This window comes from Microtus ochrogaster, unplaced genomic scaffold, assembly GCF_000317375.1.
Source record: "Microtus ochrogaster isolate Prairie Vole_2 unplaced genomic scaffold, MicOch1.0 UNK2, whole genome shotgun sequence".
Lineage (NCBI taxonomy): Eukaryota > Metazoa > Chordata > Mammalia > Rodentia > Cricetidae > Microtus > Microtus ochrogaster.
Genome location: NW_004949100.1, coordinates 7,307,069 through 7,332,858, shown reverse-complemented (window position 1 = coordinate 7,332,858; position 25,790 = coordinate 7,307,069). Strand labels below are relative to the sequence as shown.

The 25,790-nt window shown below is 42.0% G+C and overlaps 1 protein-coding gene across 3 annotated transcripts in view; it reads left to right on the top strand.

The window, feature by feature from the left end:
• The window catches only part of Klf12 (Kruppel like factor 12), a 376,554-nt gene that overhangs the window by 44,639 nt on the left and 306,125 nt on the right, over window positions 1–25,790 (top strand). For 2 of the 3 annotated variants that reach the window (XM_026788334.1, XM_005365358.2), the window contains exon 2: window positions 16,972–17,125. The gene's annotated coding sequence lies outside the window, so the exon portion shown is untranslated. Of the gene's footprint in view, window positions 1–10,811; window positions 10,835–16,971; window positions 17,126–25,790 lie in introns of those variants that run through there. The other variant, XM_026788336.1, reaches the window with a different exon arrangement.

Here is a 25,790-nt window from a genome sequence, read left to right as displayed (position 1 = left end):
CTATTGTTTCTATTCCTTTGAGACAGTTGTTTTTTTTTCCTGAATCTGGAGCTGACAGATTTTGTTTCAAATTTTTAATTAGTCTGCCTGGCCGACAAGCCCCAGTGGTCCTCTTTGTCATCCACAGCATTGGGATTACAGGTGCACGGTGGCCATGCCGGACCTTTGACACGGGTGCTAGGGATTTGAACTCGGGACTTCATGCTTCTTACCCAGCCAGTGCTCTTCTCCACTGAGCCATCTTCCGATCTCTGGACTATATTTTATGTTTAGCTCCAAATAATACTTTGTGCAACCCATGGGAAAACTCATGAGGTAACTCCAGGTATACAGAATTCTTTAGCAAAACGCTTTGAAGGAACTAGCAGATAGACTATTAATCTTTGCTACCCCACCCCCTCCTCCATATTTGTCTCTGTCTTCCTCTTTCTAGGTTGTTTTGTTTATCTTGTTATTTATTTATTTTACCTTCTTTGGTGTTTGGATCTTTGGCTTCTAACTTTACCTTTTCTCCGTTTTTATGGTTTAATTGGTCATGATATTTAAGTATAGTCTATTACTTTGGGCCAATAACGACCACATTGTTTAACATTATTATTTTTAAAAAGGGCTTTGCAAGGAACAATACTGCAAAGCTTTACTAGCCCTTTGATGAATGTTTTTATTAGCATATTGACTCTCCAGTAAGAGAACAAAGTTCCCATCTCCTGTTTTTTTGGCTCTGTGTATCACTAGTTCCTAGGGTTTATTGTTTGATAGAGAAGATAAAATTCCCCTGATATTTCCTACTTAGTCTAAGTTTGGACTACACCTAGAGTATTTTGGGAGGCTTTATTGTTTCCTTGACTAGCTATTTAAATACTGTCCCAAAGCTTACAAGAGACACTGCTAGCGATCTAAGAATAATGTGTGGCCTTTATTGCCATCTTTATAATGAGGCACAGGCCAATGTTCCCACACGCCATTCAGTAGGTTCTATTGGCTTAAATCTTAGTACCTGTAGAGTGGTCACTTGTCACAATCATCTGTTTTTTGTTTTTTTGGGTTTATTTTTTATTTTTTTTTTTAAGAAATGATGGGAAGACCTTGATTTTGCAAAAGATTATTTTTGAAACAGTCTCGTGGAGCCAATCTTGGCCTTGAACTCTGAGCTCACCGTTTAGACAGATGATCTGATGGTGTTGCCTCCACCTTCCAAGTGCAGGTCTGCGTCTGTGCTCCATGTTGTATTGCATTGGTGACAGAACCCAGGACTTGGCGCACGCTAGGCAAGCACGTCATCAAATGATCCACATTCCAAGCCCAACCTTAAAATTTAATGGGGAGTTTTCTTCCTTTCTTTGTAAAAATATATTTATCTATTTTATGTGTAGGGGCGTTTTGCCTGCATGTATATCTGTGTAGCATGTATGCGCAGTGCCTGCAGAATCCAGAAGAAGGCATCAGATCTTATAGAACTAGAATGAAAGAGGGTTGCAAGCTGCCATATGGGTGCTGGGGATTGAGCCAGGGTCCTATGGAGGAAACATCAGTGCTCTTAGCCTCTGAACCATCTCTCCAAATCCCTAAAGGGGAGTTTTCTAAAGCCTACGGTAGCTAAATAGCCATTAATACAGTAGTAGTGGGAGAGCTCATCACTGACCAGAACTGAGTCTGGTAGCTAGTCTACTTGTATCTTTAATATAATGAGGACTTATAATGTTATCTCTTAGACTAATATAGAGTTAATAAAGTACAGTCCTTTTAAAAGAAAGGGAAGATTGATAGTCTTAGTTTGTTTTTCCATTATAGTTTATCAGAAAGTGTTTAATATTTCCTCGTGTCCTAGTCAGCTTTGACTGTCAATGTGACATACCTTATGGCCTGTCACCTGAGGAGGGAGACACAGTGGAGGAATTGCTCTGACTTGTGGTAATGGCTGTAGGGAATTGTTTTGATTGTTGGTTGATCTAGAAGGGCCTAGCCCACCGTGGGTGCTACCATTCGCTGGGCAGATGGCTGTAGACTTTATACGAAAGCTAGCTAAGCATGAACCTGTGAACACCTTTCTACTACGGTTTTTGCATCATGTTTTGGTTTGGGTGTCTATGTTGACTTCCCTCAGTGATGGAATGTGGCCTGGAAGCATAGGCCATATAAACCCTCTCCTCTCCTAGGCTGTGTTTTGGTAAGAATGTTTTTTTTTTTTAATCATAGCAACAGAGAGAAAATTAGGACAATCAGTATCCTAAATATTTACTGGTTCTAAGACATAATGCCAATTACTGGGTTGAGTCTAAATTATTAACGAACTTCACATACTTCTTCCATATGAAGAAGACGATTTCTGCCATGTCAGTTCTACACTTTAAGATCTGCCTATGTTCATGATTTTCTCCATCTCCAAACCTCCGGTTACTAGTCCCTACCACCCCCTTGCAATTTCTCTTTCAGTGATGCCAACTCTAAAACGGTCATGCTAGTTCAGATGCCATGGCCTCTCAGAAGTTGTCAGTGTTGGGGAAGGATGGGGAGGCATGGGGTAGATCTGGGAGGCCTTAGGGGAACGATTTTCCCATGCTAGGGCATGGGGAGACTTTTACATATAAAAACACATCCTGTCTATTCCTGTTGCAAGGAGTTCAAGTAGGTTTATGCAAATTACTATTCCTCCTTATGGGACTCCAAGAGGCACTCGGGAAGGCATGTGTACTCTGGAGGCTTTTTAAGCTGGAGCATTTGAGTGCTTTATGTATACTGGTATAGTTTGCCTAAACATCTCAGAATCATGAACTAGCCAGTGGTAAACCTCTTCCTTTTAAGCCACTGATCTTCACGGGGTAGTTTTCTTCTGTGTCATTTTTGTTTAAACAGTTTTTATATCCTTTGTAGGTTCTTGTCCTATTTGGCTTTCCTTTCTTTAACAATAATAGTTCTATTGTGCTCTTAATTCGTTTCTTTCTTTAAACATCCACCTAACCGTCGCCCCAAGGTCTGTGAGTATGTTCCCACCCTAGACTTTTGTTTGCTTAATCCTGGAAAAGGAAAACTCCTTTTCTTCTTTTGAAGCTGGACGCTGTGCTTGCAGAAGGGCCTGGTCAATCACAGGAGACAGAAGTTAGTCTTACAACCTTAAATGTTCTCTGCTTTTTCACCAGAAATAGCAAACCAGATTCTCATCTTAGGCAAAAACATGGACACAGTCAGAGTTGCTCAGAAGACCTGTGTTTGGTCCTTCTTGTGGAGGGAAAATCAGCTCCCAGTGTGGGATCCTCAGGGTGGAAGGTTAGGCAGCGCCAAGGGCTCTGCAGGGATTCAGGACGTATGGTGCCAGACAAATGGAGAAAGTTGAGTTTTCCCTTTAGTGGCACACTGTTTAAATTAATAAGTAAAAATGTTTCCTACATACTGATAATACAGCTTAATTTCTTTAAGATTCAGATTTTAGCTCACTTACACATTTGGCCAAGCTGGAAATAATTTGACTTTGGAAAGGCAGCCCAATCTCTGAACACGTGGATGTACGTGTGTTAGAACAACATGTGTCAAGATGTTCTTGTCTATGTGAATTTGTTTGTGAAGGCACAGTTTAGCCATGTTTAATGAAACTTGTTGCCTTCTCAGCCTTCACCATTTGCAAGCTTTCAGGTATGTCTAGACACTTAATTTTCAGACTGACTCACTAAGGGCGCTGAGAACGAGGCACTGCGGTCTATCCAGTTGAAATGGGTCATTTTAATAATGAACAGGACTCCCTCTCTGATGATCTCTGGCAGGAGCGGAGCAGAGGAACTGGTTACTGGGGAGGGATGCAGGGAACCCTTTCATGTCCTCATTCCCACGTTGTACCATTACCATTGCTCATCTCCCGCCTCCTTTTCATCTTGCAAAAGTGAAACTCTGCAACTGTTTAACCAGGAACTCCTTATTCCCTCCAGCTCCTGTCAATCACTTTTCTACTTTCGGTTGCTATGAATGTTACCATTCTAGAATGTTCCACTAGCAAAACTATATGATATTTTGTGCTTGGTTAAATTGCAATAGAAAGTACCTTGTGAGACACTTCAATATATTTCTTTAACTTATTATTATTAATAATAATCATACACGTTCATAGCTGTGTGAGTTTATGTGTACCACATATAGAGAGTCTTACAGAGACTAGAAGAGGCATTAGTTTATCCAGAAATGAAGTTCCACCCAGTTGTGAGCTGTGGGTATATGTGTGTTTCCATTGTAAAACGGTGAGGAGGATTTAAAGTGGCGATCCTTACAAAAGGGATGATGTAATTAAATCAGTATTAAACTCACTGTGATTTACAGTCATATCTTCTTTGGTTTAAAGCAATGCTTCATCAAGTTTCCTGAAACTGTGACCCAGCCAACATCTTCTGTCTCCGGATGCAAAGATGTTGTAGCAATGTGGTTGTGTCTTTTGGGTTGATGGTTGCTAGGAAAACAGTAAAGTCATTTGTGAAAGGCTAGATCCCGTCTTTCACTCTGCACACGGTTCAACTCTAAACACATCAGGCTTTAAAATAAGACCTGACACTTTGAAACAGTTAGATGAAAATACAAGGAATCATGCCAAGATTTCTCAGAATAGGGCCTTAGTAGCCCAGAACATAGTAGCAAAGATTGAAAAACAGGATTGCATCAGATTTAAAGAAACAAAACCCTTATAACAAAAGACAGTCAAGAGACAGTCTAGACAATGGGAGGACTCTATCCAATAGAGGGTTAGTATGCTGTATACATAGAGATCTCAAAAAGTAAACACCAGGGGCCTAGAGAGATGGCTTAACAGCTAAGCACGCTCACTGCTCTTATAGAGAGATCTTGGGCTCAGATCCCAGTACCCAAATGTGGGCCCACAACTTCCTGTAACTTCAGTTCCAGGGGACCCAATAATTTTTTTCTGGCCTCTCCTAGTGCTGCACAAACTTATTTACGTAAAAGCAAAGCATATACATTAAAAATAGACACCAAATGAACAAACAGTCCAATGAATTAATGATCAAATTAACATTAGATGCCTATCAAATGCAAAACACAAATGGTCAATAAATACATGAAAAAAATAAGTACATGAACTATTAGAAACTGCAAATAAATGATCACTGAGAGCCTGTGTCTTGTCAGTGAAAATGGTTACCAAAAGAAAAAAATAAACTGCAAATGTTGGCGAGGATGTGAGGAAAGGGGGTGCGTAGTTTTGATAGGGGTATAAATTAGTAGAGCCACTATGAAATTCAGTATGGATGTTCATGAAACAATTAACTACCATATAATTCATCTATCTATCACTTCTGAGTATACACCTTAAGGAATCAGTTAGCATATTTAAAGGGAAAACTCCAAACCTGTGTATATTGGATCATTATTCAGAATAGCCAAGATATGGACTCAACCTAGGTGCCTGTTAGTGGATGAATATAAAACACATGGCATGTATACACCAAGTTGTTATGTAATAAAGAATAAAATTGTCATTGTAGAAAAAAATTAATGGAACACGAGAGCTCACTACATTCCCTGAGAAAAGCCGGCTTCAGAGACACGCGTACAGCTTGTCTTCTCTCGTATGTGCAATTTAGTGGGCAAAGATCTGAAAATAAAAGGGAGATCATCAGGGGATACGGAAAGGGAACAGGTGGGGGAAGTAGAAGGGTCCCACCAATGTGTTAAAGTAGGGTGGATATAATCACAGGATGTTATGTTTATATGTGGACACTTTGTGCACTGATGTACTAATAAAAACACAAGAAAACTCCCACAATTTCAGGTACTTCCTCATAAAAAGCTTTTCAGGGTATCAGACCTCCTGGGCTTCTCTGTAACTATTCTTTTCCTCCTCCTTTACCCTGGGTGGCCGAGACTTCCACCTCAAACGCCACAAGACAAACAAAATTTATTATAATGCTGAACTTGGCATGGTGGCTCATGTAATCCCAGTACTTGGGAGCAGGGGGATGAGAAATTGAAGGCTAGCCTCAGCTCAATGAATAGTTCAAGACCATACTGAGCTACATTGCCTCAAAAATCAGGAAAGCAGTCCTCCCGAATCCCAGTGTTGATGGTAAGGTTACAAAATAATTTGTTGTTTCTTTAGTCTAAAGGGCAGGGGAAAGAGATGCCGAAGCCAGGCTTTATTTTTGAGTTTAATAATTGGCGAAAGACAAACAGGCACTTTGTGTAAGAGAAAATACACAGGAAATGTTAAGCAGTTTAGTACTGTAAGCAAAAGTGGGTGACTAACTGAGTTTTTGAGATTCTTAGAGAAATTAATCTCCGGAAATTCATTCCTTTTGTTGTTATTATTTTTTTAAATCACCAGACAATAATCATGTGGTTTCTTGCACATTGCTTTGATTTATTTTTCATCCTGAACTGGCGATGTCCATCTTGATAGTTATTTTGGGTAACTTACCAAGGCATGCTCACCTCACAGAGGAGGTGGTGGGAACTGGTATCAGAGCGTCTACCTCTTGGGCTCCCTTGAGTGTCTTGTGCTTCACATTCCGCGATGACTTGGCTGAATCACGTATCCGCCTTTGCTTACCAACTGTGGCATCATTAATGACAGCATTTTAATAGTGAAGATGGATATAACCTATACCCAAGTGAATCCCTTCTTCCCCAAGTGGCTTCTAATCAATGTTTTAGTACAACAGAGAAGCAAAGTAGAACACTTGAATTTTAAATACAACAGATCTGTAAAACTTTATAATATACAGTGAATAGATTAAGAGATCATTCACCTAGTCCAAACCCATAATCTTGTCATTTTTTTTGTATAGTCACAGAATTGGGCAACAGCATAATTTATTTTAAAGCATTCAAAAACTTTCCTTTAAAATGTTGATGTGGTATTCAGGTACATCTGGCCTGTTTTCGGTTTGGGGCTACAAAGAGAAGAGTTTCAAAGTATGGGCAATTATAACAAAATCTTTCAATTAGTGTCAGAGCTGGGTTTGCCAGCCTTTCATCACAGTGCGATTATTTCTCAGACCTTTTGAGACGGTTTCTGCCGCTGGGCTGGACAGGTTTCCTGTCAGGAGTGCCTGTGTGGACACGCGTCTCTTTTCGTGTTGTTGGATCTCTTCTTCTGCTTGGAGTTCAGTCGGGAAGAAGACACGAGTACTGTCTGAGTTTTACACAGTGTGGTGAGAAGATAAGTGTGCAAGCGGCCCTTAAATATAGGTTAAATTTATGCCTTGTATTATTGGATTAGATATCCGCAATAGATAATGAGCAGAAAATGGTAACGTGACGTTTGCTTGGCTAATTCATTCATAGCTAGCATGGGAGCTGAGTTTGTAACTGCTGGGGTACAGGGTGTAACTCAACAGAGTGTCTTGCATTCCTGAAACTCTGGGTTCAGTCCTCAGCACTACATACAGGAATGGTGGATTGTGGTGAATGCTTATAATCCTGCCATTTTGGAGCTGGAGGAAGGTAGATCAGAAATCCAAGGCCACTGTTACATCTGTACTAAGTCTGAGGGCAGTTTAGGATACAAAAACCAAAACCAAACAAACAAGCACACATCTTGTCTCAAAAAGATTTTTTAAAAGTTATAAAAACTTGAAGCTTTTTTTTCCCCCTAAGCTAGTTTATCCCTTTTGTGACTTGATCTGTCAAGAAAAGTGATTGATTAAACCAAAAGCCAGCTTAAGAAATGGGGAATGAGTCCAGATTAAACCACTGGTCACCACCACTTTAAGTCTCTTGCTGCCCAATTTATCTTTCTGTCCTTGGTACGTAAGCTAAGTGTTTATCCCATAGGGCCCCATCCTTCTTGTCTCCCTATATCATTTATAACTTGCTTATTGGGTTTTGTCCCAACACTGTTTTATATCCTACTAATATCAATGTACTTGGAATCCTTCATACATTTGAGTTGGCAAAAGATGCCCGGTAAATATTTGTCGAACCGAATGGCATTGCAGCTGAGTCCTCTTGGCATCCTGTTGGGCCACAAGAGAGATCCCTTGTAGAAATGCTGCCTTTTGGTGTCCAGCAGCATTCCAAGAATCCTGTGTGGGTTCCTCACTTCTTTGTCTCTTTCCTCTTTCATTTTCAAGGAGGTGCCACACTTTACTAGGCTTTAGCCCTCAGGGCAAGTTGGTTAGAAGTAGTAACTTTTGTCATAACTCAAAGGCCCACTTGAAATCCATCAACTCCAAAATTGTGAATACTGGTAGTAGGGTCAAGTAGGATGATAAAGGAACAACCTCGAAAGGAAACCAGTGGATCGTGAGTCACTGAAGGTAATCTGGAAGCAGCTAGCATTTTTGTTTGGCACGGAAACATTTGGTAGAGGCTGGACTGAGGATTGGGAGGGGTTCAGCTCTCACTGGGTGGCAGCTGCTTTCTGCGCATCTCTGAGGTTGCTTCCGTCTTTTAGAGATGCCATGGGAAATTTTAGCATGTGATGGCACAGCGTTCATGAGTTGCATCTACTTTAAAGAATGAGAAATTAGCAAAGGATGGGGATTCTTTTCCATGGCTACTTTACCTTTTCTAGGCTCTCAGCGCACAGGAAGCATCTTCTACATAGGAGTGACAGGTCGTCCTGCTGGGTTATGTATGTCGCTGTGGTGACCTTATTGGAGTTAAAGGGAGAGAGAGATGGAAAGATTGCAAGGTTTTGTTTTGTTCTTTCTTTTTTTTTTTTTAAACTAGGCGTTACTATTCTTTGAGTGCTAACTGGCATGGCCAGCATGAGTGGATGTATATATGTAGAGCAGAATTAGCTGGGATTGCCACCCTAGGATTGGGGGACAGTATTTCCAGTGGCTGTGTGTAGCAATGGGGGTTCTCCAGCTATAATTCTGTCTTAGATTTGCATTGCTTTGGGGGTCTTGGAGTTGGTTATTCTTTTTCGTAGATACTTCCTTCTGTGTGCATGTGTGCATGTGTTTGTTTGGGAAGCTTTTAAGTGGCCCAAGGGAGCATCCCTGTGGCTTCATTAGAACTCTGCTTCTTAAGTCCCCTATCCCCAACTCAGCATCCTGGCCAGCTGAAATCAAGACTCCACAGAGCTTAGTGGCTGTTGTCAGAGCATTTCCTTAAGCAGGAGGTAGCAGGATTTGGAACTTCCCATGTCTCAAACAAATCAGAGACTTAGGGAAGTGCAAAGGTCAGCATTGCTGCCCTCCAGTCCAACCCCTCCCCCAAGCATTGGCAACAGACTCTGAAATAATTCTTTTTAATATTCTTAATCCTTTGAAAATTTTATACAGTATGTTTTAATCATAACCGTCCCTGGCACCCAACCTTTTCCAGAACTACTCTACATCCCTACCCATATAACTTCCTGTTCTCCTTTTTTTCCCATCAAGTTCAGCTTGTGTTGCCAAGTACTTTAGGGTGTGAGACCTGCATTGGGGTGTGGTCAACCAGACCAGGAGTCACACTCTTGAAGGAAAGAGAGGTGGGAATCTGTGCCCTTCTCCCAGCCTCCATGCTGGAATCTTTGTCCGGTTAGAGCCCTTGCAGGCCTTGTCCATGCTATCACAGGTGCTGGGAGTTCACAGGTGTAGCTCTCTCTTTGTGCCCTGAAAACACTGGTCGGTTTTAGTATTCTCCTCCCTCAGGCACATGATCTTCCCACCCCCTTTCCCACAATAGTTTCTGAGTTTTATGAAGAGGGGTGTGTTATTGACACCCAATATAAGCTGGGTGCTCCCCATTCTCTATGCTCTGAATGTTGACAAGGTATGGGTCTCTGCTAATTGCTAACTGCTTCAAAAAGAAGTTTCTCTGATGCGGGTGGAGATATGCGTTAGTTTAAGGGTTTACCACTAAGTCATTAGGAATCATGTTAACGCTATGTCCATTTCGCAGAATTTAGCACTGGCTCTCCCCAGTCTAGCCATAGACACTTGGCCCTGGTGATTGCTGGGTATGGGTTCAATCTTATGGAACGGGCCTTAAATTCAATCAAAAAGCAGTTACTCCCATGACATTTGTGCCTTTATTGCAACTGTGGGTGTATCTTGTCAGGACCATTGTTATTGGAGCTCACTGCATCTGTAACCAGATAAGAATAACGATTCCTTTTCTCCTCTGGGACATACGTAGCACCTTCCAGCTGTGAGAGCTAGCCAGTGGGGACGAAGCTTTCAGGGCACTGCCAGCTTAGTAAAAGAATCTTATATTTAAAAGGTACCAGCTCTTCACCTATTGTTTACATCCCCTAAACACACCCCCACACATGCATATTCACATGCACAAAAAGAAACAAAAACAAAAAACTCCAAAGGAAATAGTGAATTATATGGTCATAACACCTACTTATTGATAATCTTGAATAATGTTAAGATGAGGCAATATGAAATCAGCTAATTTAAGAAAATTAAATGAATGGATATTATAATAATTGTGTTACTTCCTTTTCTCTCTTTATATGTTATTTCTGATGAATGTCAATTTCTTGTATTTATAGTCTTTGATATAATTTTTAATAAATTTTATAAAGATGTTATGTTACAAATGTTAAAGATTTAGGGACTTGCAGAAATCCATTTGTGTCTCTTTCATGATCCTCATATTTTCATTAATTTTTCTTTTTAATTTCATTTAATTAGCATGTATTATCTATGTACAAGCACGCTAAAAGATTTCACCCAGATGCAGCAACGGCTTCTGTGGACACTTCCATAATTGATATATTCACCCTTTACCGTTGTGACCAATCAAGGCTGTTGGTACCCCTCCTCCCTGCCCTCAAACAAGGCATGCTGGCCAGGCACTCATCTGAGAATCAGGGGCTGATGAATGCACGGTCTTCAGCTGGACATATGTGTTAGCCCATCTCCACCTCTCCAGGGAGCATCTTAGAGGAGAGGTCAGTAGGAATTTCAGACCTAGAGGATGGGGCAGAGCATCAGGAAAGGCTGCTGTCCAGGCGATACCACTGTTGCAGCCACGAATCCACAGGCGTGGGCGCATGTATGAGATTGGGCCCTCTGAGTTTCTGTGCTGCATGAAGGGTGTTTACTGAGCTAAGGACTGTTGATGGTGCTGGAGGAAGCATCATTCTCTCTAAAGGTGTAACCACGGGGGGCGGGGTGGTGGAGGGGACAAAGTGGGAAGAAGAAGGGGCTCAGGGGGAAAAGAGGATGAAACTGGAGGTTAATGAGGGGGTTTGCATATGATCACAATGCATTCTATATATGTATGAAACATTCAGAAGTATAGAAAAAGATGTGTGCTTGGCTCATTGGTAAAGGAGGTTATAATCTGGGATAAAGGTGGCAGAGCTCCCCTGTCATTGGTTTTGTTTCCAGGTAAACACATTTCCATTTAGGCATCTTCTGTGGAGAAAAGTTGTTGGGGTCCGGGAGGGTTCATCATGAAGCCCGAACCCTAGCCCTGCCCGTCTTCTGTGCTAAGTTCCTATGGAAGATTATACTGCTCTTCCTGGAGGAATGGACATTTAAGAGATTCTGCCGATTTGTGACACGGTGCTTTATGCTTTCCTCTCAATATGTAGAGAATCGCTCAGTCTTTCCCCATCAGCATCAATTAAAAACAATAGCAATTACCATACAGAGCTGCACCATGGACAGTCACAGAGTCTTGTCTCTTGGACCGCTGCGATGGGGCTGGGATCTCAGTTTCTTTTAACTATTTGTTGTCAGATCCATTTTAGCTCATCATTCATCCACTTATTAAAACTTAATGAACTCTAACAAAGTTTAGCCTTACAGATTACAGCCTGAGGCTGTTGCTGACAACATTCCCCACTAGCCATGTAAAATAATGATTAATTCCCTTTTTAAAATTTATATTTTGCTCAGGTATAGTGAAATGCTCCTGGGGTAACGGGCAGGTTGTAACTAGGAGTCCACAATTGTTTGGCATGGTTTAGACTCACGAACCTTGTGTTATTTTTATATAGGGGTGTCCAGCTTGAGAGAATTAGTAACTATAATCTTTATCACAGTATGATATGATGGCTAACATTATCATCAACATCATAGTTCCATAAAGGTTATGGTTTTATGCTTTATTTTCTGTTCTATTTGCTGATGCCTATATTTCATTAGTGTGTATATGGGCATGGAAAGAATACATTAAATTGCTAGCTTGCATGAGTTGCTTCTTGTGACTGTTGAACTCCTGCTGTTTTCTTGTTGTTGATTTATATTTACTTATTTACGTGTGAGTATAGTGTGTGTGTAGAGTACCTGCGTATGGTAAATATATGTGTGTCATTTGGGTACAAGCCCATATATAGCATTTGGGTGGTGGCCTGAGGATGATGGCAGGAGGCCTGCTCTATCATTTTCTGCCTTACCCTTTTGAGATAGGGAGTCTCACTGAAATGGGAGCTGGACCGGCAGCCATCAGGTCTCAGCCAACCTCCTTGTTTCCCACAGCCCTGGGGTTAATAGCAGATGTGGCCATAGGCAACTTTTCATGTGGATGCTGGGATCCAGGCGTATACTTGCAAAGAAAAGTTCTCTTACCCACTGAGCCATCGCTTCAGCCTCTCCTTAATAACCTTGCCACCTGTGATTCTATAAACTAAAGCTAGTGTCCTTTACTCATTGATGAAGGAAATGTTACAGACTTGCTATAAATCCCTGGGTGGCGGGCTGCCTAATCACCCCACACCCCTGCAGGAACAAGGCTCCCCAGTAGGAAGGAGTAGCATCACACCTTGAGCATCTCTCTGGGATCCAGGATCTCCCTCAGTTACTCCTTCAGTTAGTCTTTCTTCCTTCCCCTTGCCAGGCACTGTCTCCCTCCTCCCTTCTCGCCCTGAGGAGGGCCAGTTCTTCAGGTCTCAGGCTGTTGCTGACAGCATTGCTTCTGATCTACCGCCTGGGCTTCCTCCAGATGAAAATGTCTGAATCTCTGTCAGCTTCCTGTCTGTTAGTTGTGAGACAGGATTTTGCTGTGTAGTCCAGGCAGATTCTTGTTATATACTTGAAAGAGCCCTCATTTACTCTGTTTCTTCCTCTAGGAAAGACCCTACTCTCTGCTTCCTCCTCAGCTGAGGGGAAGCTCCTTAAAGAGCTTCTCTCTGCTTGCTGGCCCTCCACTAGCTCTCAACCCCAACCCCTGAGTGCTGCACGCCTGTTGGGTAGCTCACACTTGGCCCACGGTTTCCCAAACTGCTGCCTGCTGTGTTTTCATGATGTCACACTTGACCTTGCTTTTCATTTGACTTAATTTACTACTTACGTCTCAGTTTCCTTCTCTTTGTCGCGAACACTTTTCCTCGCTGCTGCTTCCTCTCTCCTTCCATCTTTCCTGCCCACATTCTCTCTTCTCCTCCCATCCACTGTCCTATGAGATCTTTGTGGCTCAGTTTTTTTTTTTTTAATTTAAGATCAGAGCCCCGGTGTGGCCAGGTCCTCTTGTGATAGGCCTTTTTCTTGGCTGCAGATGGTGAAAGTCTCCTTGTCTCCTCATATGGCAGAAGGAAAATGAAGGAATTCTTGGGGGCCTGTCAATCTCTGCCTTTCCCTGTGTCTCTCACTCACAGTGTGTCTCTTTCATATTTGGGATTGATGGAGGACCTTGCCTGTTCTCTACGACTAACCTACAGACCTACCTTTAGGATCCCCTTCATAAAGGGTGTAATCCTGTACTACACAGTCACATTGCAATGCCTCATCTGCTATCCCTTCGGAGGTGAAGGCCCCTTAGACATTTGGTGGAGAACACACATTCATCTAGGGTATATGAGCAGAAAGATCAAAACCATGACTATCCATGCCTTAGGCATACTGTAGAAAATTAGGAAAAGGGCCGCTGCAAATAGGTATCAGGTGACTTAAGTTACCATGGCAATGTCTGCTTGACTCTTTCCATAGAAGCTCTTTTCTGAGATCCCTTGCTTCTTTTCCATCTATCACACACCAATGTGTTCTGAGGGAGTGGGTTCTCCTTTCTTGTCTCTAAAACTGGTGTTTGCCAGTCTCCCTCCCAACCCTGCCCTTTGCTTTGCTTCCGTGATCAGACTCATTTTTGCCTTCAGGCTCCAATTCCATTTTAAATAGTCACCTTCATTCTCCTTGGGGCTTGGATGTAGGTAGTCAACTGTTCGTTACATATTTCCCTATGGATATAATGTATAACATTTCAAACTCATTTTTTATCTTTATTTCCTAAGTATATAAAATCCCCAGACGGTGATTGTGTTTGTCATTTTTATCCCATATCTTTTATCTCTTCTCTACCACTAAATCCTGTTGATTTTACATTTCTTAATGTTGTTCTTGTTTTCTACTTTTTTCAGACTCGCATGGGCTCTCTCTCTAGGTTTCCTCTAAAATCTTGCTCCTGCCATGGCACCCCACCAAATCCAGAGAAAAGCATGTTCTTCTCCGTGGTTGGCACTGCCTCTTATTTACAGTACTGACTGACTGTACTTGGACGTGAACAGATTAACTTGCTATTCTTTCTATCTATAGTCCTGGGCATAATGTCTTGGGCAGAGTTGATGGCTCACCCCTGGGCAGGTGGTTCTGAGTTGTGTAAGAGACCAAATTAAGCAAGTCAGTAAGCAGAATTCCTCTGTGGTCTATGCTTTAGTTTCTCTCTCCATGTTCCGGCCTTGAGCTTCTTCCCTTGTTTTCTTAAATGATAGACTATACTCCACGAGATGAGATGAGATGAACCCTTTCCTTTCCAAGTTGCCTTTGGTCAATGCTTGTCAAAGTAACATAAAAGCAAATTGGATCTAGTGTTTATCATTCTTCACTAAAATCAATCTCCTCTGAATTGTACCTTGGTTCATTTCTTAAAAATGAAGTAAAGGTGAAGCTATTTGGAATTGCTTTGGTTTTTATTGTTCTACAAATATCCATACCCTGTTCAAAGCAGGAGAAATACGATTATAGGAGGCCCATCTCAGAGCATTTTCTCAGGCCTGATCTTTTTTTTCCATAGATGCTCTGCTACTTTTCATATTCTTATCTCTCAGGTTTTAGTAATCCTATCATTACAATATGGTATTACCTAATAAACAGATTTAAGAGAAAAACTACTTTAATTATGGTAAGCCTCCACTGATGGGAGCAGAGGTTTTTAGTCTGCCCCAAAGAGCCACCTCCTTGGAAGCATTCTAAGCACATTGGCCAGTATGATTTAAGAAGGGACTGGAGATCACTGCTTCATCTAGACAGTTGACTAAGTGGGTGTTGCCTCTAGCATATTTGTTAAACTGATAGTAAAAGATGCTGTTTTAGTTAGAGTTTTTGTTGCTGTAAAGATCAAGAAAACCATTATTCTACTTTAAACACATACTCTTTTTATTTTGCAAAAAAAATTATTTTTTTTGGCCTTTATTTAATGAAGCAGCATTTTTTTTTTCTAATTGACTTTGGAGCACTTCGCATGGTTGCTCAAATTATTTCTTGGCAAGCCTGATTATTAGTTTGTAGTTGGCCCATTAAACTTAAAAGTTTTCCTTGTGTCTTTTGACAGAAGGGCTCTCTTTCCCTTTTATTAATATTGTTGAGGAGACAGGATCTGATTTAGCCCAGTCAAGTAGCTCTGTGACCAAAGATGGCCTTGAACTCATATCCCTCCTGTTTCTACCTGTCAATTTTGCTACCATGTTAGATTCACACTGCAGTTTGTGGTCACCGGCTTGCTGACCTTGCTTGTTCTGTCCCCTAATCTTCTGCCCAGAGACTGCTCTTCTTGATCCTCATCTTAGGCAATGAATAAGCTCTTTAAAATGGACTTCAAAGTACCTGTGGTTTATTTGCCTAGAGCCTTTAACTTGGAGAAATAATGCCTCATTTTCAAGAGACCTTTACAGCAGTCTTCCAAGGCCAGAGAGATTAGTACCTTCCAAAACAAAAGGCCTCTTATCCAGTGAGTAACTGTCAGTTAGCTTTACCCAAGAAACACAAGATGTCCATATTCAGCCTACTACATCTCGCTACACTTCGTGTTTACATACTAGCTAAATGACAGTAGTAAGTGTCTCTCTAGGAGTCACAATTTGTCCAGACATGTTGATTTTCACAGAAATTTTAATACCAGTCATAGAGGACTTTGTGTAGAGCAGACTTCAATTTCCATCAGAGAGCTCCTTGTTATCCCCTTATCTTCATACCACTAAAGCATAAGTGGGCATGTTTTGCTTGGTTAGGTAGTTTTGTAGATTATAGGGTTCATAACTGGTTAGGATTATTGATACATTTTCTCTGTAAGCAGTCTGAATTCTGGTACTATGAAAATGAGCATGCAAGGAGTAATTTTTAATAAAGTTCCAACTAGATAATTTCTGTATTTTGCTATTAAAATAACTGTTAAAAAAATCCAAGGAGAACATTACCCAGAGGATCTTAAAATGATGCCTCATGGTTTGGCTACAGAAAAGACCTTTCCGTATAATGCATATATGAGCCCGTAATGCTCATACTTAATGATAAGGTGGAATTATTTATTGTTTAGTAAAAGTAGACTAATCTCATAGTACACATAGCTTAAAGAAGAAAACACAAGTCCACAGTACTGACTATATGCTTTGGTAGACTCCAGAAATTTACACTGTACAGTTGGTAACTATAGCCATTGGGTGTTGAATCTTCTTTTTTTTTAAATTTACATTTTAGACTTCTCTGCGGGACGCAGGCCTTACTGACCATACACAGTAATCTGCTAATGCTCTTCCCTGCTCCTGTAGGGCTAGATTCTAGCTTCATCCTAGGTCTCCCTGAATGGATCTAAGTCTAAGATACCTGAACCCTCAGAGAGTCTTACCACTGATACTTGTAGAGCCCCCATTACAATCCCAGTTTCTATGTCAATAGAAGTCATCCAGCACTCCTGGATTGTCAGCTCCGGTGTAGGGGGAAGCAGTTCTTCAGGTCATGCTCTGTAGCCAGCATCCCAAACGCTGTTGTTCATTCATATCCTGTACCATATGGGTGCAGAAAGTGGGATTTCATCCTAGGATAAGGACACAGATCTAACCATGGTTTCTGTTTCTATCCCTTACCCGCCCTGCAGTGTGAAAAGAATACAATACCAACACCACCTTATCCTCAGCATGAACTAAGAAAGAGACGTCTTCGTGCACTTGGATCCCTATCAAGAGTCCATACTTCTCATTGGTTTCATACTCCTCATGTCTATGGGAAGTCATAGATGTAAATAAGTCCAGGTAAATTACCTGAAATATGCTATAATGCTCCTATGGTTTTTTGCATGATTTGGTTACATTTGTGTTTATTACTTTACAAACATATGTTAAGCTTCTTTATATGTGTACAATAGAAATATGTCAATAGAAATATACGTATAAATGACAAATGTATTTATGGATGGACAAATCAGGTACAGAATAATAAAGAACATATATGTGAGTTGTGGATGTATCTAACAGTAGGGTATCCATACAGTTGTATACCTGTGATTCCACCACTAATATACACAATATTGGGTGTGTATAGTATGTGGGAGTGGGTTGGGAAATGGCATGTATATGAAGCAGAGACTAATGTAATATTGGAAGTGTCTGAGACAAGTTTTATGGGTCGGTCTGTATAAGTGTGTTAGAGTAGAAATCAGATATAGAATAACATATATGGATGTGTGCATCTGAATTGGAATAGCAGGGAAAAGGCAGGGTAAATAAAGCTTAGTGTTAATTTGAGATGTAATTTTTTACCTATGTGGCTTTGTAATTTGTTAGGAACCACTCAACTATTGTAAGTTTTATTAGTAAAAGGTGAAATTTTTAAGTCTACTGGGGGTCTTTTATGGTTCCAAAATTTGATGTTTGTTGAAATTACCATCACTGATTGCTCAGTTTGTTCTGTCACGGTGTGAATGGATTTATTTTTAATATTATTTTATAGTTGACTTTCAATACTCACATTTACCCCAACACTTTTTTTAGCTTCTGGAGCTAGGTATGATAACTTAAATCTCACGAGCTTTCTTCCAAAACTATAGCCAACCTCTTCTCAGTTATTTTCATCAGTATGCTGATTACTGTTCTCTTTGCTATGACCAAATACCTTACAAGAAGCAACATATGGAAAGAAGGGCATTTTGGTTTATATTTTAAAAAGGAACATAGCCCATCATAGTAGAAAAACATGAAGGCAGGGGTATATGATGCATGGTCACATGGGATTCAAAGTCAGGAAGCAATGAAAAATGACTACCGGTGCTGTTTGCCTTTTCCTTCCATTCTGAAAAGCCACCCCATTGAAGGGAGTCACCTACTTTCAGGGAGGGGCCTTCCTTGCTTGGTCTGGAAACTCAAAGTCACACCCAGAGACTTTTTTTCCAGGGTGATTCTAAATCTAGTCTAATTGATAATGAAAACGAAGCATCCCAATAGACTAGGATAACAAGATCTCAGGGGCTGAGCAAATGGCTGTCAGTAAAGTTCCTACCATGCTAGCATGTTCCATGCAGTTGGGTTTTCCAGTACCAGCAGAAAATGATGGGTGTGGTGGGCTGTGTCTGTATCCCTAAGTTGGCAGGGAGCTGGATAACAGGCACAGAGAGAGCTCCAGAGCTTGAAGGACAACAATGTAGCCAGTTGGCAAGCTCCAGTCTCAGCCAGAGAGCCTTTTCCAAATAGTACGATGGAGAGGAATAGAGGAAAAGACTGGCCTCTGGTTCACACACATACTATGATGGCAGCAGTCACAGGGCCAAAGCTATGCAGCTGTACAGTGCTTAGCTAAAGGAAGGACTCAGTGAAATTATCTCCTTGTCTGCGTGTCTTGTGTGTTACACACTTGTATGTGCGATGGTGGGAATATCAGAGGTGGACCTTGGGTATAAATACTTAGAAGCCACCTGTCATTGTTAGGGTATGATATTACTGTGAAGAGACACCACGACCGTCACAGTTCTTATAAAGAAAATATTTAATTGGGCTGGCTCACTTATATTTCAAAGGTTTAGTCCTTTATCATCATGTCAGGGAGCATGGCGGCATGCAGGCGGACGTGGTACTGGCTACATCTTGGCTTACAGACCACTGGAAGTCGATTGATGCCCACACTGAGGAAAGCTTGAGCAAAAGAGGCCTCGAAGCCTGCCGCCCCCACATTGACACCCTTCTTCCATCAAAGCCACACCTCCTAACAAATAGTGCCACTCCCTATGGGGGGCATTCTCTTCCAAATCATCACAGCATCCCATTTGTTTCTTGAGACCAGGTCTCTCACAGGCCTGTGCCTCTGAATAGTCTGGGCCAACTGACTGGTCAGCCTCTCCCCACCCTTCAGGGTTGGGAATCATGCCTGGCATTTTTACATGAGTTCTGGCCGTTGAGTCAGGTTCTCAGGCTTGGGCATCTTGCACTTCACACACCGAGCCATCTCTTTTCAGGTTAGGTGAAGTTCTGAAAGGCCATTTTTTGGTACCTACTTTATCCCTGTGGACAGTACATCTACAGTTCTCACTGCACATGAGATATTCAGCATATGCTTGCGTAATGAATACATCGTGGTAGGACATTTTAAAATGCCCTGTCACCTAGATGTTTTCGCAGTTAACGGCAAATATCCATGATGTCTTGATTGGCGTAGGCGGGGTAAGATGGCTATAAGGGGCCGTCACTGCTTAGATGCTCAGGATCCCAGGATAGCTGAGAAGAATGGCGGTGTGCTGTGAAGACAATAATGGTGACTTTCTTCCACTCTTAGGGATGGCGATTGTACCCTTTCAGAGCGGCCGTCCTTAGCCAGTGAACCACATTATTTCATTAGCTCCATCTCCCCAGAGTCATATGGAAGTCTTCTCTCCGCATATAAATCTCGTGTCCATAGGGCACTGATGCAGTTAATCTAAATGCTCTCTTTGACTCAAAATGCGGTGCGGACATAGCACTGAGTTATTAGTCTGGAACATAATAAGAAAGACTTGCTTTTTGGTAGAATATTCTCTTACTAATATGTGGTGTGTTTTAAAAGGAAGCGACAAACCCTAATATTCTAAAGGCTAAGATAAGATTCGGCTATTTGGATTGCGAAGTGTACAGTTTTCATTACATGAATGCTGTATGCCAATTTCCCTTTCAGTTTTACAGCTTACCTGAGCTGGGATAGTGAAAAGGGATCCTCTAAAGCCCTCTGCCATCTTACTCTGACCGGCTCTTTGTACTTTGTGTTGACATCTTCACTTGTGGTACCAGAGAACGCATGAGAAATGAGACATTAAAAATTGTGGCTGATTATCAAGCATCGCTAGTATTTTTGATGTAGGTATCTGGCCCTCTAATAAACGAAATGTCGATGTGTTATGTAAGGTTAACTTACCCAGTGGTTTCTGTGTCCTTGAAGCTTCACCTCAGAAATTATAATACACTCTGGATGCTCAGTGTTGCCTTCCAGTGACCTCCTCTTTTAGCTTGAGCCATTTAAAGGTATTTGGAGAGATTTGCATGGCATTTGTGCTGAACTGAACCTCAGAAAGGAAGTGTCTTTCAGAGTCAAAATGAAACCAAGTATTCATATTAGGGGGTAATATGGAAAGAGACAAACAACCAAAAAGAAATCCTCCCCTCAGGAGCAGGCAGCATTTGCCTTCTGCCAACTGGCCCGTGTGTGAGAACCAGTGAAGTCACCAAGCCGGAGCTATTTTAATCCTGACACGGCGGGCGGAGAGGCAGCTGGAGGTGCTGCACAGGGAAGCAGGGAGAAATGTTGAAAGACAGAAAATGTCCCTGCTGACCGACACCATCTCTGCTTCACACCTAGTGACCTTTGTCACCTCTAATTGCCCAGGTAGGGATGGTGGTGTGGGCTGGCTCTACACCCAACCGTTATGGAAGACCTCCAGCTTCTTCTCCGAAGAGTGACTAGCCCTGTCCAATATGACAGGATACATGGGTTACAAACTTGGTGATGGTGAGAAGCTGAAGACAAGATGCTGTTGTTATTATTATCTGAGACAGGGTCTCAGGTGTCCTAGGCTGCCCTGAACTTGCTATGTAGCTGAGGATGCCCTTTAATATATAAGTCTCCTGTTTCTGCCTCCCCCACCAAGTGCAAGAATTACAACCATGTTCTATCATGCTTGGTCTGGTCATCAAACACAGATCTTTGTCTAAGCTAGACAAGTACATTGCCAGTGAACCACACCCCGAGACACACACTATTTTGAGGTTTTCCCTTGCTTTGTCTTACTGTTTCGTAACTACACAAGGTCAGGAGTACAAGCTTGCTGACCCAGCTCTACGGGAGAGCATGAGAAAATAAAAAAAAATTATACATGCACACATACATAAATACATATGTATTATATATATACATATATATAATTTGTCTGTATATTCAAACCAAATTGAGTACTACGATGAACAGTGAATCACTATACAAGAACCCAAAAGTAGCAAGAACTATTGGAAAATTATATTTTTAAATCTTTATAAAAAAAAATCTCTTTTAAAAACATGTTTTGTAACCTGAAATTCATTTGAATTTTCTATAAGCTGTGCCTGTGGACTTCATCATCAACAGTCTTTAAGAAAACAGCATAAATAACTATTTGCCAGATTGCAGATTCCTCTGCTGGCTGCTGTTTTAATCACTGGTGACATGATCTAAAACTGTAGGCACAGCTTCAGCCCTTTAGAGATGTGGAAAAAAAGTCCAGAAACATCAAGCAAACAGAGATAAATTTAGAGATAATGAGATCGACTTCTGGGTGTAAGAAATTAACTCCTTTTCAGCTCCACCGCAGGAAATGTTTCTGTTCCAGAAGCAGGGTGTGCTCTTGGGCGAGAAGCTTCTAACAGTACAGAACAAGGCATGCAGTCCTTAGGCGTCAGAACACTGTGGGGTCAGGGCAGCGAGAGCCGCCAGGATCAGCCCTGATTCTGAAATGACAAGGCAGGGATAGGAAGCTGTCTTGTGTGTTACAAAGAGGACAAGACAGTCAGCGACTCAGACAATGGGCAAGGTTCTGAAGGTACTTTCATCCTGTATAGCAATATCAAGTGCCAGACAAAATAAAACAAAACCCCCAAATGAAGCCTAGTTGTTTCCTATAAGAGTTTGAATCGTCTTCCGTTGGCCGATTAAAGTCTACACTTAGGAAGACACAGCCTTTCCATCTCTTATTTAGCGATGCTTAGCAATTATCAAGCTGTCAGATGAAGTCGCAGGATCAAATGGGCGCACAGTGTTGTAGCTACAGTACCAATGCACAGTACAGGACAGGACAGTACACACTCAGTAACAGCTTCCTTTGAACTGGCCAGGTAGCTACGGCACCAATGTACAGGATCGTGAGTTTACGGGGATGTAATTTTTATGTATAGCTTCCTTCGAACTAGCCCACAGGACATTTATTTGGAGGTCACCAATTTGATCTGGCCAGAAAGAGATTAGAAGAGTTTGGGCATTTGTTTCACTTGTGGAGTAATGTTGTATCAATTGATTAGAGTCATGGTAGAATTTGTGGATTTGAAAACTACAGACGAAGAAACTGAGGCCCCAGGGCATCTTTTCATCTCTCGTCCCTAGAGTCCACGCACCATGAGAATTTGATTCAGCAAATTCTAATTGAGACTGTTCAGTAACTGACTCGTCACTTCATGGAGAGGAATTTGGAACAGTTGAAGGCACTTATCTTTCAGTTTTCCTAGACCGGATTTCTTCCTTTTCTGGTGTTTCTAAGGTTCTTGTAGACACTAGGTTCTGCTGAGGTAGTTAAAACCTGGGATTTAGAACCATGTATCTATCACAGAAACCCAACTCCACTCTTGCTGCGTGACTGAGACAAGTTGCTTATCATACCAGGCCCTCAGTCCCCTTACCTGTAGCGTGACTTAATGACAGTTCTTACCTAAAAGCATCCTTGAGAAGTTAGGAAGAAGCTGGCCCGAAATGCCTGGCATGGTCCATGGTGCATAAAAAGAAGCAACTCAGTGTGTGAACCCTTGCTCCGAGGAACAGTTTCTTCTATTTCATATGAATCGGTGTTTTGTGTGCAAGTCTGTGTGTGTATCACATGCGTGCCTGGTGCCTGACAGGGCTGGAAGAGGCTGTTGGAACTGGGGTTGCAGACAGTTGTGAGCTGCCCTGTGAGTGTTAGGAACTGGATCCAGGAGTAGTCATCACTCTTAACTGCGAGGCCAGCTCTCCAGGCCCAAGAAGAGTGTTGCTCTGTTGGCAGTGTCCGAGGCCTTGCTTCAACAATAGGCATTTTCTTTGGTTCCTGAAAGCGTGGGAACACTGGGAACACTGCAGAAAATCTGCACCAAGGTATACATACATTCAGGTCATGGGATGGTGCTGTTCCCCTCACTCCATGTAGTGTAAACTCATTTCCCTTCTCAGAGGCTGCGGGAAGGAGGAAGATTCACAGTGAAAAGCTGGACCTAGAGGGCAGTGAGCATCTCAAAGAGCAAGAAGCGGGAGCAGGGCCTTCAGCTCACAGTAGCAGCCTACTCGTGGCCATACTGCACTGGGCGGTCTCACTATGCCTTGTGCTTTATTTCTATGTGTGGGAGGTATTCTGTGCATTATTTAAAAGGTAAGATTATTAGGGAAATTTCTTTATACTCCTTTTGCTGCTGAGAGAACTCAAGTTTTGAGAATATCACCAAAGATTACAAAGTTAAAACATAGTTGTTGGATTGATTTGGTATTTCCGTTTTGTTTTTTTTTCCCTGTCTTTGCCTGATTCTTCTCTTCACTCCACCATCTCTCCTTTTCTTCTGAAGTGTCAGCATCCTCCCGTTTAGGGTTTTTGCCTGATTATATATTGCAAAAGCAACTTTTGAGAAGTTGCTGTCATCTCGGTTGGATTTGGTGCCTGGATATCTATTTGGGAGGTGAAGGCAGAAAGATGGAAAGTTCAAGGCTCTCTTATGTTGCAGGGTGAATTCAAGGCCAGCTTTGGTAACCTTGTGAGACCCTGTCTCAACCCAAGAAAGAGGACAGGGTGACGTAGCTCAGTACCAAAGCCTATGTCCAGTATTGCTGACATCCTGGGTTAGCCCCTAAAGCCACCAAAAGGTCGGGACACACCCAGATGTGAGCCTGTTCCACCTTGTCTGAAGGTCAGAGAGTTTGAGCTTAGTTTTTCTCTCCCAAAGTTGCTGACAACAGGTGTGGCTACAAAATAAGATATCCTGACCTAGGGTGTGATTACTCGGCATTTTGGACATTAAGACGGCTCAGAGAGGTGGATCTGTTCCATGCTGATCAAAGGTCAGAGAATTCAAGCGCACTCCTGTGCTCCTTCATTAAAACCGGAGGCTTGATATCAGAAATGGCTGCCTACAGGATACTTGGTGTGTTCACGGTGCATTCCTGCCCAAACATCAAATACTTTACTCAGGAAATAATGGCTTGAAGTCTCAAGTATTAAAGCCAGTAACTGTTCTGGTTGTCCTTTGTGTCAAGTTAAAGCGGTCTTTTACCTTCTTCCTCCCTTGGAGTACAAAAGTGTAAGGAAAATAAACATGGGTGAATTCAGTATTCAGTATTCACCAAATGTTCCTCCCAATGCTGTTCTATATTTCTGTCTCTTATTTCTTTCTTATCTCTGTTCTTCCTACCTAACATTTTTAATCCTCGCACCCCCACCCTGGAATGTATGAACCCGCCACGGCTAGGATTGCAGCAAAAGTCACCCAAAAAGGTGGCTTATGACACGAAACAAATAAATGAACAAAATATATTGTCCCTAATATTATTTATTGATTCTTCTTAATGTTCAATGTAATAAGATAGTATTTTTCTTTTTAATTCCTGCATTCATTCCTGACCACTTTATACTACTATCAGTCTCTGGCCTGTGAATTTAATTCACCTTTTCTATGTCTCAAGGACGAGGTACAAATAAGAAAAGTAGCTAAAAACCAGGTAACTTGATCCACATTTCTAATTTGTAGCGTTTCTCCTTGGGCTTAGTGCTTAGCTTCAGCAGGTCCCAAAGGTACCAATGGAACTCTGTGGCAGTGATGGCTGCCTTGGTCCACTCCCCCTCTTCTGGCCCAGTGAGGAAGAACAGTGTCTGGGTGCCATCTCTTCACTTTTGCATTTGATTCTCAGAGTCTTAAACAGGCCTCATTCATTTCCTTTTGGGGTAGAGGAGCCTGGAGACTTATCTATCCTATGCTGGCCTCCACTTTGCTGTGCAGTTGAGGATGACTGGACTTCTAATCCTCCTGGCATTATCACGTCTGGTTTATCCGTGTTGGACATCCACCACTAAGCATGGAGCTATGGCCCTAGACCCCTTTCCTTTCCTCGTTCTTTTCTTTTTGAGACAGGGACTCACACAGCTAAGTCTGGCCTTCGGTTTTCTGTATTCGAGAACTTTGAACTCTTCGGCCTCCTCCTGGCTGGGATTTCAGGTCTGCATGGCCACACCCAGTTTTATGTAGTACAGGGAACAGAACCCAGGGTTTAGTGAGTGCAAGGCATGAACCACCGAGTTGCAGCCCATGCAGGGCAAGTTTCTTTGGGGGAACACGTGAGGTACATCCGGGTTGCTGGAGTAGGCAGCTAGAGTCTGCCCTGCCTTGACCTCGGCTTGGCTGGTTGGCTTGTACTTTGTACCTACCTGCCAACATAACATTGGCACAGCTCCCTTTCTTTCCCTTCCCTTTCTGTCCCATTGCTACCCTCCCCTTCCCTTCCTTTTGGTTCATTCTTTCTCCTGCTCTCCCTCCTCTCCTTGTCTATTTAAGACTGTGTTGAGTAAACTTTATGATAAGGGAAAGTGAACAGTTCAGAAACAAAAATGCAATCAAATATTAGAGCAGGCGTTTTTAAAGGTGCCTGCCTCATCAGGATCCAGCGTATGCCTGGTAGGTCGCTGTGGCCATTCAGTCTTCTCCCTCT